General features: G+C 39.3%; 1 long non-coding RNA gene across 2 annotated transcripts in view; it reads right to left on the bottom strand.

Annotated features, from left to right (window-relative positions):
• LOC103096764 (uncharacterized) overlaps window positions 1–11,638 on the bottom strand; it is a 35,294-nt gene extending 23,656 nt beyond the window's left edge. The window contains exons 1-3 of one of the 2 annotated variants that reach the window (XR_008913960.1): window positions 10,839–11,638; window positions 8,636–8,710; window positions 5,116–5,892 (exon numbers count right to left, since the gene is read on the bottom strand). This is a non-coding gene — a long non-coding RNA (uncharacterized LOC103096764). Of the gene's footprint in view, window positions 1–5,115; window positions 5,893–8,635; window positions 8,711–10,838 lie in introns of those variants that run through there. The other variant, XR_001624252.2, reaches the window with a different exon arrangement.
• Window positions 11,639–12,526: the final 888 nt, after the last annotated feature.

Here is a 12,526-nt window from a genome sequence, read left to right as displayed (position 1 = left end):
TTATTCCCATTTTCCAGACGAGGGAACTGAGGTTGAAACAGGTTAACTTGTTGTAGTCATTAAGTCTGAGGCAGAAGTTGAACTTAGGTCTTCCTGAATCCTAGGCAACTAGGTGGAATAGTGGATAAAGACTCATCTTTCCTAAGTTCAAATATAGCCACAGATACCAGCTGTGTGATGTTGGACAAGACACTTACCCCTGTTTGCCTCAGTTTCCTCATATGTAAAATAAACTGGAAAAAGAAATGGCAAAACTCTCTGGTATCTGAGACAAAAAAAAATAGAAAACAAATGGGGTCATGAAGAATTGAACACAACTGAAAAAAAAACTGAACAACAACAACATCTTACTGACACCAAGTCAGCCACTGAGCCACTTAACTGCCAATTACATATTTATATAGCAGATTGTGGTTATATATTTTCCTTTCTCATACCTCAGATGTTTCTAAAAATCCCTATGTCTCTTACATATTTCATTTCCCTACCCATTTTTAGAAGAGGAGGAGGAGAGCAAAGATCTAGACTTTTCATTGATATTGTTTATCCAAATCATGGAAGCTCTCTTCAGCTCTATCCATCAATAACTGGACTCTAAATTTTATTGATGGAGCAACAGGTGGGACACTAAGATATTTAGAGGCTGTCCCAAGGTCTTATGGTTAGTGTCAAAGGAAGAACTTGAACATAGTTCTTCTTACACCTTGCTGCTTAGAAAAATTATGATGAGATAGGTAAATACTAGAAGATGACTCATTCTCTTCTTGCTCCATTTCTGTCTTTAACTCTGTGTATCTCTCTCCTTTTAAATGTTCTCTCTCTCTCTCTCTACACATACACATACACACACTGTGGAAAGGAAACAAGATGGACAGTTGGTGGGGGAAGGGGAAACTGGGAGTGGCAGTTGGGTCTTGTGACTTGCACTTCCTTCCTGCTGGACTTTACTTCCTTCCTGGTGTTGGAGGAGGGAGGAGCTCATTTCTGCCCAGTCTGGAGTGGAGTGCCTCTACTCCATTCAGCCCGAAGACACAGGCTTCTGAAGGTTAGAACTGTTCTTGTTTGCTTTCTGTCTACTGCTAAGATTCTGAAATTGACAAAACTGGCATAGAAGACAGGAGTGGGAGAAACTCACTGCGAGCCTGTGGGACCTGGACTCAGCTCTAAAAGCTGCGGAAGACTCCAACCTCATTTAGGGACCTCCCTTGCCCCTCCTTCCTGATATCTCTCCAATCCCAACTGGTTATTAAATTTTATTTTATTTGAATTCGCAGTCAGATAAGTGGACTATCTTTTCTGGGGCATAGAGGGAGGTGAACATCAGTTCAGTCATTCAACGAAAAACAGTCCTTATTGGACCTCTGCTGCTTCCTCTCAGCAGGGAGCATCTCTCTCCTTTGCATCACCAAGCAATATTCCCTCTCTCCCCTCAACTCCTCCATACCCTACTACAACCTCAGTTATCCCCCATTTTTCCAATCCCCCATCTCTTTTCCCAATAAAAATTACAGGTTTTGGTGAGCCAGCTAGGATATGAACCTAGAATCAATCTTCAATCTTCCAAGCTTTCCCAAACATCATGTATTTTATATTTGATAGATAACCAAAGGGCTTGACAGGGGCTACATGACTTGCTCAGGCTCTCTCAACTGAGAAGAGGTTAGATTCATGCTCATGAGGTATGAATGGCAAGACAGTGATTGGAAGGGTAAAACGTTCAAACATAAGAAGGGATACAGAAGATTGGGTGCTACTTGGACAATTTGGAGAGTGTATATCTCCAACCCTTTCATAAATCTTTCTTGTTTGATTTCTCAGCTCCAGCTCCTCTTTTACTGCTTTCCCTCCTTAACTCAGTGCCCACAAATATTGCTTGAAGACTTCAAGTGAAGGAGAAAATCCCAAGGTAGCCCATTATCTTTTTGGATAGCACTAATTGTCATGAAATATGTCCTTAAATCAATCTTCAATTTGCCTCCCAGCAACTTATTATTCCTTCTACCAATGGATGCCAAACAGAATAAGTCTTAATCTTTTTCTACATAATAGAATTTCAAATATCTTAAAAGAGTTCTTATGTCCCCCCAAATCTTACCTTATCTAAACATCCCAGGGGGAGGTATTTAGGTGGTGTAGTATATAGAGTCACTATGTGACTCAAAGTTAGCCACTTAACTCCTGTTTTTCTTTTTTTTCTTTTATAATATTTTATTTGATCATTTCCAAGTATTATTCATTAAAGACAAAGATCATTTTCTTTTCCTCCCCCCCAACCCCCATAGCCAACTGGTGATTCCACTGGGTATTACATGTGTTCTTGATTCGAACCCATTGCTATGTTGTTAATATTTACATTAGGGTTTCCTTTAGAGTCTCTCCTCTGTCATGTCCCCTCAACTGCTGTAGTCAGGCAGTTGCTTTTCCTCGGTGTTTCCACTGCCATAGTTTATCCTTTGCTTATGAATGGTGTTTTTTCTGCTTGATCCCTGCAGATTGTTCAGGGACATTACACCGCCATTAATGGAGACGTCCATTATGTTTGATTATACCACAGTGTATTAGTTTCTGTATACAATGTTCTCCTGGTTCTGCTCCTCTCGCTCTGCATCACTTCCTGGAGGTCGTTCCAGTCTCCATGGAATTCCTCCACTTTATTATTCCTTTTAGCACAATAGTATTCCATCACCAACATATACCACAATTTGTTCAGCCATTCCCCAATTAATGGGCATCCCCTCGTTTTCCAGTTTTTGTCCACCACAAAGAGCGCAACTATGAATATTTTTGTACAAGTCTTCTTGTCCATTATCTCTTTGGGGTACAAACCCAGCAGTGCTATGGCTGGGTCAAAGGGTAGATATTCTTTTAGCTCCCTTTGGGCATAGTTCCAAATTGCCCTCCACAATGGTTGGATCAGTTCACAACTCCACCAGCAATGAAATAATGTCCCTACTTTGCCACATCCCCTCCAGCATTCATTACTTTCCTTTGCTATCATGTTAGCCAATCTGCTTGGTGTGAGGTGATACCTCAGAGTTGTTTTGATTTGCATCTCTCTGATTATAAGAGATGTAGAACACTTCTTCATGTGCTTATTAATAGTTTTGATTTCTTTATCTGAGAACTGCCTATCCATGTCCCATGCCCATTTATCAATTGGAAAATGGCTTGATTTTTTGTACAATTGATTTAGCTCTTTATAAATTTGAGTAATTAAACCTTTGTCAGAGGTTTCTATGAAGATTTTTTCCCAATTTGTTGTTTCCCTTCTGATTTTAGTTACATTGGTTTTGTTTGTACTAAAGCTTTTTAATTTGATGTAGTCAAAATTATTTATTTTACGTTTTGTGATTCTTTCTATGTCTTGCTTGGTTTTAAAGTCTTTGCCCTCCCAAAGGTCTGACATGTATACTATTCTGTGTTTACCCAATTTACTTATGGTTTCCTTCTTTATGTTTAAGTCATTCACCCATTTTGAATTTATCTTGGTGTAGGGTGTGAGGTGTTGATCTATTCCTAGTCTCTCCCACACTGTCTTCCAATTTTCCCAGCAGTTTTTATCGAATACTGGATTTTTGTCCCAAAAACTGGGATCTTTGGGTTTATCGTATACTGTCTTGCTGAGGTCGCTTTCCCCCAGTCTATTCCACTGATCTTCCTTTCTGTTTCTTAGCCAGTACCAAATTGTTTTGATGACTGCTGCTTTGTAATATAGTTTGAGGTCTGGGACTGCAAGGCCCCCATCATATGTGTTTTTTTTTTCATTATTTCCCTGGATATCCTTGATCTTTTGTTATTCCAGATGAATTTTGTTATGATTTTTTTCTAAATCAGTAAAGAAATATTTTGGGAGTTCAATGGGTATGGCACTGAATAGATAAAACCCCTGTTTTTCTTGAGTTTCCTAAATTGTAAAATGGGATTCATAATTGAACCTACCTTCCCAGATTGCTATAGGATAAAAGGAGATATTTGTAAAGAGCTTAGCAAAGTACCTGTCCCATAGTATAATAAATGCGTATTAAATGCTTGTTTGGGGGCAGCTAGATAGCACAATGGATAGGGCACAAGGCCTAGGGCTGGAAAGACCTCCAGTCAAATCCGGTCTCAGTACTTCTCAGCTCTGTGACCCTGATCAAGTCCTTTAACCTTGGTTGCCTAGCCCTTGCTGCTCTTCTGTCTTACAATTGATACTAAGATAAAAGGGAAGGTTTTAAAAAAATAAATTAGTGCTTGTTTCCTTCCTTTCTTCCAGTACCTTCAACTGAGTCTATCATGGCCTGACTTCAACCATCCTGATCATTGTCTTCCAAACACTGCCCATCTTATGAGTGTCTTTCCTAAAATATGGTTTCTAAAACCAAATACAAATTTCAAATCCATTCAGACTATGACATTGTGTATGGGATCATCACCCTCCTACTCTTAAATGCTGTGCCTCTCTCTGAATTTGTCCTAAGATAATATATTTTTTTTAAGGCACCATATTGAAATCTCTATTGAACCTGAAGTCTGCTAAAATCCTCAGATCTACTCTAGTGCAAATATCAATAATATGGAAATAAGTCTTGATCCATGGCACATGTAAAACCCACTGGAATTGGGCATCAGCTACAGCAGGAGGGAAGGGGCAGGAGAGGGAAATAACATGAATCTTGTAACCATGGGAAAATATTCTAAATTAATTAATTAAATAAAATTTTCCAAAACTTGAAAAAAATAAAATAGATTACCCCCCAAAATAAATAAAATCCTCAGATCTTTTTCCATACAGATTTTTTGCCCCATTCTGCACTTGTAAAGTCAGTTTTTGATTTCCCAAGTGTAGAATGTTGTTTGCTATTGTTTTTGGCATGTTTGACTCTCTGTGACTCCATGGAACAAAGCATGCCAATACTGTTCATGGATTTTTTCTGGCAAACAAACTGGAATGGCTAACCATTTCCTTCTCCAGTGGATTGAGGCAAATAAAGGTTAATAAACAAGTAATAGTTTTTTATTTAAAAATAAAATAACTAATCAAATAAAATAATAAGGCAAATAGACCTGATGTCACATAGATAGGAAGTGTCTAAGGTTGGATTTGAACTCAGATCTTCCTGACCCCAGGCCCTGATCTCTATACACTGTGCCTCAGAGCTGCCCAGACTGTTGTTTAACTTAACAGATTTCCTCGTATTAGTGTGTCTCCTTGCTGGAGTGCTCTCTGCAACAGTCTGGGCTTGGAGACTGTGACAGAGGCTGGCACTAGAGAAAAACAACCCCTGGAATACAAGGTCTCCTACCTGGTACCCATTTCTAGTGGGAATTGTGGGGCTGAATAGGGCTTCTCATAAATGTAATAAAACGGGGCTCGGTCAGAGAATTTCTTTCTCTCTCGACACATCCTAACTTCACTGTAGGGTTGGAGCTGGTAGTATTCAATCTGCTAATGTGACTCTGGAAGTCTGCCTGACAGCAGGAAAGAATGGTACAAAGGCAGCTTATGCTTGGGTGGGTTACTGGAGGGAAGAGGTGGGGAGAGTCGGAGCTCTCTCTGCAAGTGGGGTATGAAGCCAAGGACGTTCCTGGAGGCCATCCAGGTGTTGCACACAGCTACTGCTCTGGAAGAAGCCAAAAAATGGCTGCACATGGTAGTAAAACGACTTCTTTCTCCCAAAGCCTTTCTTACTGGCACCCTGGAGAACGCTTCCCTATGAAGGGCTCAGGGTGCGTCAGGCTCTCTCTTCCTGTGAAAGCAAAGGCAGAAGGTGGAAGGCACCAAACACGCAGATATTAACTGGAAAGTCGACAAACCAGTTTGGAAGTTGAAAGCTGCCATTGCCATTTCTTTTTTATTGTAGCAAAATCCCCCATTGCTATCCAGCTGAATGAATCATTTGGGGGGTCACACTGTGAAGAGAAAGCGGGAGAGCAGGATCTAGTAGGATAGCGGCAAGAATGAATCAAAGACAATTCATGACTGATTATTTGAAGCTAGAAGAATCCGGGGCTTTGGGAAAAGACTGTGGGAAACCCTTCCTATGGAACGAAGAAGGGAAGGAGGGAGGGATGGAGGGATGGAGGGAGGGAGGGAGGGAGTGAAGGAGGGAGTGGGGACAGGAAAGGAATTAGAGATGGAGGCAAAGAAGCAGGGAGGAAGGGAAAGAGAAATAGGGAGAGAGGGAGGGACAAAAAGCATTTATGAAGTGTTTACTAGTTGCAAAACAAGTATGCCTGTAGCTCAAGCTTTGAGTGTCACCTAGTGGTATTTTTTTGGTTTGTCACACTTAGCTAAAGGTTTGGGGGGAGCAGAGAATAAGGATGGATTTGAGTCACAAAGGGGCTCTAGTACCCTCCTGCCATTTGGGGGAGGTGGGAAGAGAGTCCACTGTCCTCCTTCGAAGCATATCACCTCACTGCCTTCAGAGATGGGGGGGGCGGGGGGAGGGGCGGGTGTAATGAAAACAACCCAACTGTCTCCATGCTAAGGAACTAGATACTTCAGGAAAAGTATTATCCTAGCAGAAGTTGCATTTCTTAGGACTTCCAGCTACTTCCAGGGAATGAGGAGGTCTCTATACATTGCTTTGGCGAGCCCAAAGGAGGCAACAATCCTAGAAAGAAGATGCTCTGACCTAAAGATGAACAGGTAGGGAGAAAAAAGGCAAATATACAACCCAACATTTTGGCCTGGGATAGAGAATCACACACACACACACACACACACACACACACAGTACTCCCCTGACTTTTACATGAATATTCCAAGAAACAATATTGAAGAGCCTCAAAAAGAAAAAAGAACTGGGGCATACAGGGAATTTTACATTCTAATACATGGGCTCATTAGTGGAGGACATCATGCTTTTCTACTCCAGAAATTCTATAATATTTATCAATTCAAGCTAAGGTTATATCATTCAAATTAAGACCAAAAGAGATGGATTCAAAGGAAGGTTAAATCATGATGGCTGGAGTAAAGAGTAGGAAAAAACTAGAATCATGTCAGTAATAGAAAAAACAAATAGCAGAGACAAAAGAGGAAGAACTTGCATAATGAAATCAACCCCAAAAATGTCACTAGAAATATAAATCATCTACTTAGGAATTTTCTTACCAGTAATAGTTCAATTCAGTCATTTTCAGTTGGTTTTAACTTTTCATAACCCCTTTTGGGGCTTTCTTGGCACAGATACTAGAATGATTCGTCATTTCCTTCTCTGGGACTCAGTTTTACAGAGAAGGAAACTGAGGCAAACAAGGTTGAGTGACTTGTCCAAAGTCACAGAGCTAGTAAATGTCTGAGGTTAGATTTGAACTCAGGAATATGAGTCTTCCTGACTCCAGGCGTGGCACTCTATCCACTACCCCACCTTAGCTACCCACCAATAATAATAGTTTATGTTTAAATTAAACTAGCTGCATTTAACATCAGGAAGACCTAGACTCAAATCCTATCCCTGACATGTGCAAGCTCTATGACCATAAGCAATTCACTCCATCATTGAGAAATGAGGGTTTGTCCAATTGGATCTCTGAGATCCTCCTTGTTTTTAAGCTAGGATCCTTTGCATTACAGTTATCAATCAGACTCTTCACACAACCCAGTGGAACAGTAGTGCACTTATGATCCTCCTCATTTTGAAGGACCTACAACTTCCAGGGATGATGCCACTTCTGATCATGGAACCAGGACTTGGAGCAACTAGTAATCCATCCTTGCTATTATGTAATCCTCCAGGTCATGCAGATAGGCAACTTTAAAGACTAGGTTCAGCAGAAATGGCAGCAAGGAATGACTAGATCTTGTTGACCACATAAAAAAGAAATTCTTGACTAGAGCAATCTTAGCTGCTTGCTGCCTTCGACAGATTTATGAAAAGAAATGTCAAGTTCTAAAACATATAGTTGTCCATGTACAATGAAATTACACTCCATGGAAGGAAAGGCAGGGGGGAAATTCAAGAACTAGAAAACATGTCAAGCTGGAAAATGAACTCATTAAAAAAGAATCAAATTACAAAGCAGAATAAGATACACCATAGAAAATCAATGACACTAAACATTGAGAAAAGAAAAAATTGAAGAAAATTTTCCCACAGGAAAAGGGGTAGTATAAAAATGGAGATTTGAACCCCAGACTTCAATCCCCAGAAGTCCTTGGTACTTCCCAGAATTTCCTATAATCTCACCTGAGTCTCCACCTGGGCGAGATCACAATTTAGTATTTAATGGGCCAAATAGCAAAGGTACTTAATGCATATTCAGGCAATATCTTTTAGTTCCCACAACCTATCTAATGTGGACCACCTTCCTTCCTTTCCCAAAGTCAGAAGTGCTATAAAAATGTCAGGATGGAACACTTGCTGGCAAGAAAAAAAATCTCATAAAACAACAGAGTAGTACTTAGCAAAGGGAAAATAAAACTTTTTCCCATTGCAAAAAAATTATTGGGTAGAAAGTTAACAGACATGCTTCTTCATCAGTGTAGAAGCAGGTGAGGGGGATAAGAACACAAGAAGAGAAGTTTGTGACTGGAGGAACTAAAAATATTTGGCCTAGAAAAATAAAGATTTAGAGAGGTGTGCTTACTATCTTCACCTATTTGAATTAATCTACCAATCAATCAATCAATAAGCATTTAAGCACTTACTATATGCCAGGCACTGTGCTACTTACTGAGGATACAAATTCAGTGATGAAAAATCTTCTAAAAGGAGTTTGCATGCTAATGGAAAAGAAAAAAAGTTTTATTTCCATTATATAGATATAATGTGTAGACGTATATAATAATAGGCAAAATAAATATATGTATATATTTGTGTATCCACATATATAGTAGCATGTATAAACAAATGTGTGAACATATATAGTTGTAGGTTTAATAATGTATATGTGCATATCTATAAATGTGATATGTGTTGTGTATGTGTATATATATAAATAATGCATATGTGCATATATATATATATATATAAGCAGAATGAATACAAGGAAGTTAAATAGAAATACAAAATAGGTTGAAAGTGAGGATGCCAACAGCTTCAGGATGTTAAGATTAAAATTGTCTGGAGATTGTATCTTAATTTATAATTATTAAATAATAAAAAGCAGGCCAGAGAAAGTGAGAACATCAGCCACATATGACCAGCCATTCCCTCAGCAATTTCCTCCAAGAGCTGGAGTTGGACCTATGCACACCTATACACTACATTCGGAGGGAAAAAGTCCCCCACTTCCTCCTGGTACTCCAGTGTATGCTCAGTGATGCGCCTTTCCCAAAGCCCCACAATTGGTGGACTCCAACCTCACTCTGGGCAAGAGGCAGAACTGGTCCATGCCAGAAGTCAAGAGACCATTAGACTGATTATGCCCACTTTCTCTATTTCCTCTACCCACTACCTTAAAGGCTTGTTTACTAATAAACAATAAGCTTTGTTTGCATTCCTATTCCACAGAGGGTGGCCTAAAAAGCAGAGCTGTAACCTCAAGTTTAATATTGAGCTTTCTAAAATCCAAAGTTTGTCTTGGGGTGCCAAAAAAGGGGCACAGGCTAGTGTTAGACTTTCACAAGGGGACTCAGAAAGGCTTCCTTAAAAAAGGAGGGTCCAAGCTATGGGTCAGAGATGAGGAGAAGCTGTATTCCTGGCAGGCATTGGGAATAGCCAGGGTAAAGGGCTAGAGGTGAGAGGTGAAGTGTGGCTGGGTGTGAAGAAGAGAGGAAAAGCCAATCTGGCTGGATCATAGAATGCAGGAAAGAATGTGTAATGAGGCTGGGAAGGTAGATAGGGACCCCCTTGTGAAGCCTTTTCCTGGGAAGAGAATATACATATTCTTTGTAAAATAAACATTCTAAACAAGTCGAATAATAATAATTGTCCCCATTCAAAATGAACTTCCCCCTTGGGTCTCTGCAGTCCTCTGTGTTGTCATTTCCTAATGTGCTATTATCTAGTGAAATGCATATTAATTATACCTATTGGTGACACCCCATTAGTAGGAAAGACTATAAAGATTGCTTTTGGAAAGGGGGAGGTTGTAGATTTTCCTTAATAGTCTAATATACAGATGAATATTATATAACTAACATACAGATGTACTCTATGGTTTTTCTCTTTTTTGTTTTCAAGTTTAAAAAAAACTTTTATATTTTAAAAATATAAATTGCATATTATAGCTATCTTGATGGAGTCTTAATTACACATACACACACCCTTGCCATTAAACACCTGAAGGCAAAGGCTATATATTATCTAAACGTTCCCACTGGGCCTAGCATAATGTTCTTCATATAGCTAGAGCTTAATGTTTAATGTTGTTTATTGTTATTCTGCTAGGTCCCAAGAAGCAGATCTGGGATGTATAATCATTTCAGGTTCCTTCCTTCCTGATTTTCTCAAGTTGCAGCTAAAATTCCACCCATTCTGGGAATTCTCTCCTCAATTCCCTCCATTCTAATGCCTTTCCTCTGTAATTATTTGCATTTTATTCTGTATCTAGCTTGTTTGTACATAATCGTTTTCCTATTTGTCTCTCCCATTAGTCTGTGAACTCCCCAAAAGAAGGAACTTTTATCTTTCTTTGGATACACCTGCTACTCTGGCCACCACTGCCAGGAGCCTTTTATGTTATGTTATATTCCAAAACCCCTCCCTCAAAGTTCTCTGTACCCTTAAGGAGACCTGGGGAGTGTCAAAACTATCTGCAAATGGCACTAGACCCTTTGGATGGTTTTCTCTGGTGTGTGAGAGGGGTCCTTTGCAAACTAGTTCTATTTGACCACTAATAGTTGGATTTGTTTATAGAAAGAAATATTTAATTCAAAAATTATAAGAACAAATGTACAAATGACTTACCTCTGTTCTACCAGGGCCCAATCCCAGTTCCAAGTCCAAAAGCCACTTGGGCCTGGCCTCGCCCAGCATCCTTGCTAGGCTGGCTGACTACAAACTCCCACCCATAATTCTGGCTCAGAGGTCATCTGACTGAAAGTCATAGATTCAGGGAGAATTGTTGCCTGCACTTGAAATTGAGGAGGACAAATGGAACAGAAATGGAACAGAACAGAAACAATCATCCTTAGATCTCTTTCTCAGTTGGAGCAAAAAAAAAAAAGGAGGAAAGATATTCCCCTTTGAGGGTCAACTCATGGTCCCAGGCTGTGGGTAACCTGTCATCTTTTCTGTGGACTTAACAAAAAAGAGCATAAAAGAAAGTGAGACTATCCCACCGTAGTTTGTCTTAAGCAGTAAGTTTGAGGTATGAAACCAATCAAAGTAATCTACTCCCACCTACCTGGTAGGAAAACACCTGCAGTACTGTGCCTCTATGATAAGAGTTTAACCCCTTAAAATTATTTCTCCAGCCCTTAGCACAGGATTTGGAACATAGTAAGTGCTTAATAAACATTTATTGACCAACTGACAATTCCAAAGTTACTCAAGATAAGGAAAACTACCTAAAACTAAATCAATTTAAAATGAACTGGGCTGCTTTGTAAAATTATGAGTTCCCTGCCCTTAAAGGTCTTCCATCAAAGTGATGGTGATGATCACCAGTTAGGGGTGTTCTACCAAGAATTCATAGTTGGGGTGAGAATTGAAGAGGAAACCATTAAGATTCTTACAATTGCTGAGACTCCATTTTTCTCATTGTACACTTAACTATATGAGTAGGTAGTCAAAGAAGGGAAGGAACAATAAAATGCTGAATGTCGAATCAGGAAAATCTGGGTTCAAATGCAATATTATGCAGTATTTTATTTTATGGACACAAGGTAAGCTACCCTTCTGAAAAATACTTTCCCCAATCTACTGGTGGGTAGTTGAAATTCACAATTATAGCTACATTAGAGTCCTTGTTCTTCCATTAAAAAGTAGATTCTGGTAGCGGTTATGCTTTAAGTCTTCTCAGTCATTGCACATCTTAGTGTGAATAATATATTAAATCCTTTCCTAGGAAAAGGCTTCTTTGTGAGGAAAGGGTAGATATTTTTTTTTTAAATCCTGGAAGCCTTGATGGGGGAAAGGGATGATCAATTAGTTTAATTATCTCATTGAAATTTGCTAACTATTTATAATATAGAATTCATTATTTCTCATTTAAGAAGTTCATTTTGGGATAGGAATTGAAAGGCTGGGTCAAAAAAGGGAGGGCAAGAGAGTCATCTAAAGCACCTTTCTGGTAGATTAAAGTCACTGAAATGTACCACCTCTTTTTACGGAAGGAGATAACAAAAAATGCTATTCGTATAAGCATGAATAACTATGGTTGACAACAATGTCAGTATTATGGGCTTAAACAGAGGCCAGGTGGGAAAAAGTCTTGACTGTGTTTGCTATCAGGGCTACATTAGAGTGTTTCTGATCCTTCAATCCTTAGAAATCTAATAGGAATTCCATGAACCTTTCTAATTAAGAGCCAAGCTCTACCCCTATTGTACCTTTAAGTACCTGCAGAGCTAGACTCTTATTTTCCTTCTTTTACTCTCCCAAAGAATTCAAATGATCTTTGGACTGGAAAGGACATAACAGAAACGATGACT

Source organism: Monodelphis domestica, chromosome 8 (genome assembly GCF_027887165.1).
Source record: "Monodelphis domestica isolate mMonDom1 chromosome 8, mMonDom1.pri, whole genome shotgun sequence".
Classification (NCBI taxonomy): Eukaryota; Metazoa; Chordata; class Mammalia; order Didelphimorphia; family Didelphidae; genus Monodelphis; species Monodelphis domestica.
This window is presented reverse-complemented; position numbering and strand designations above follow the sequence as displayed.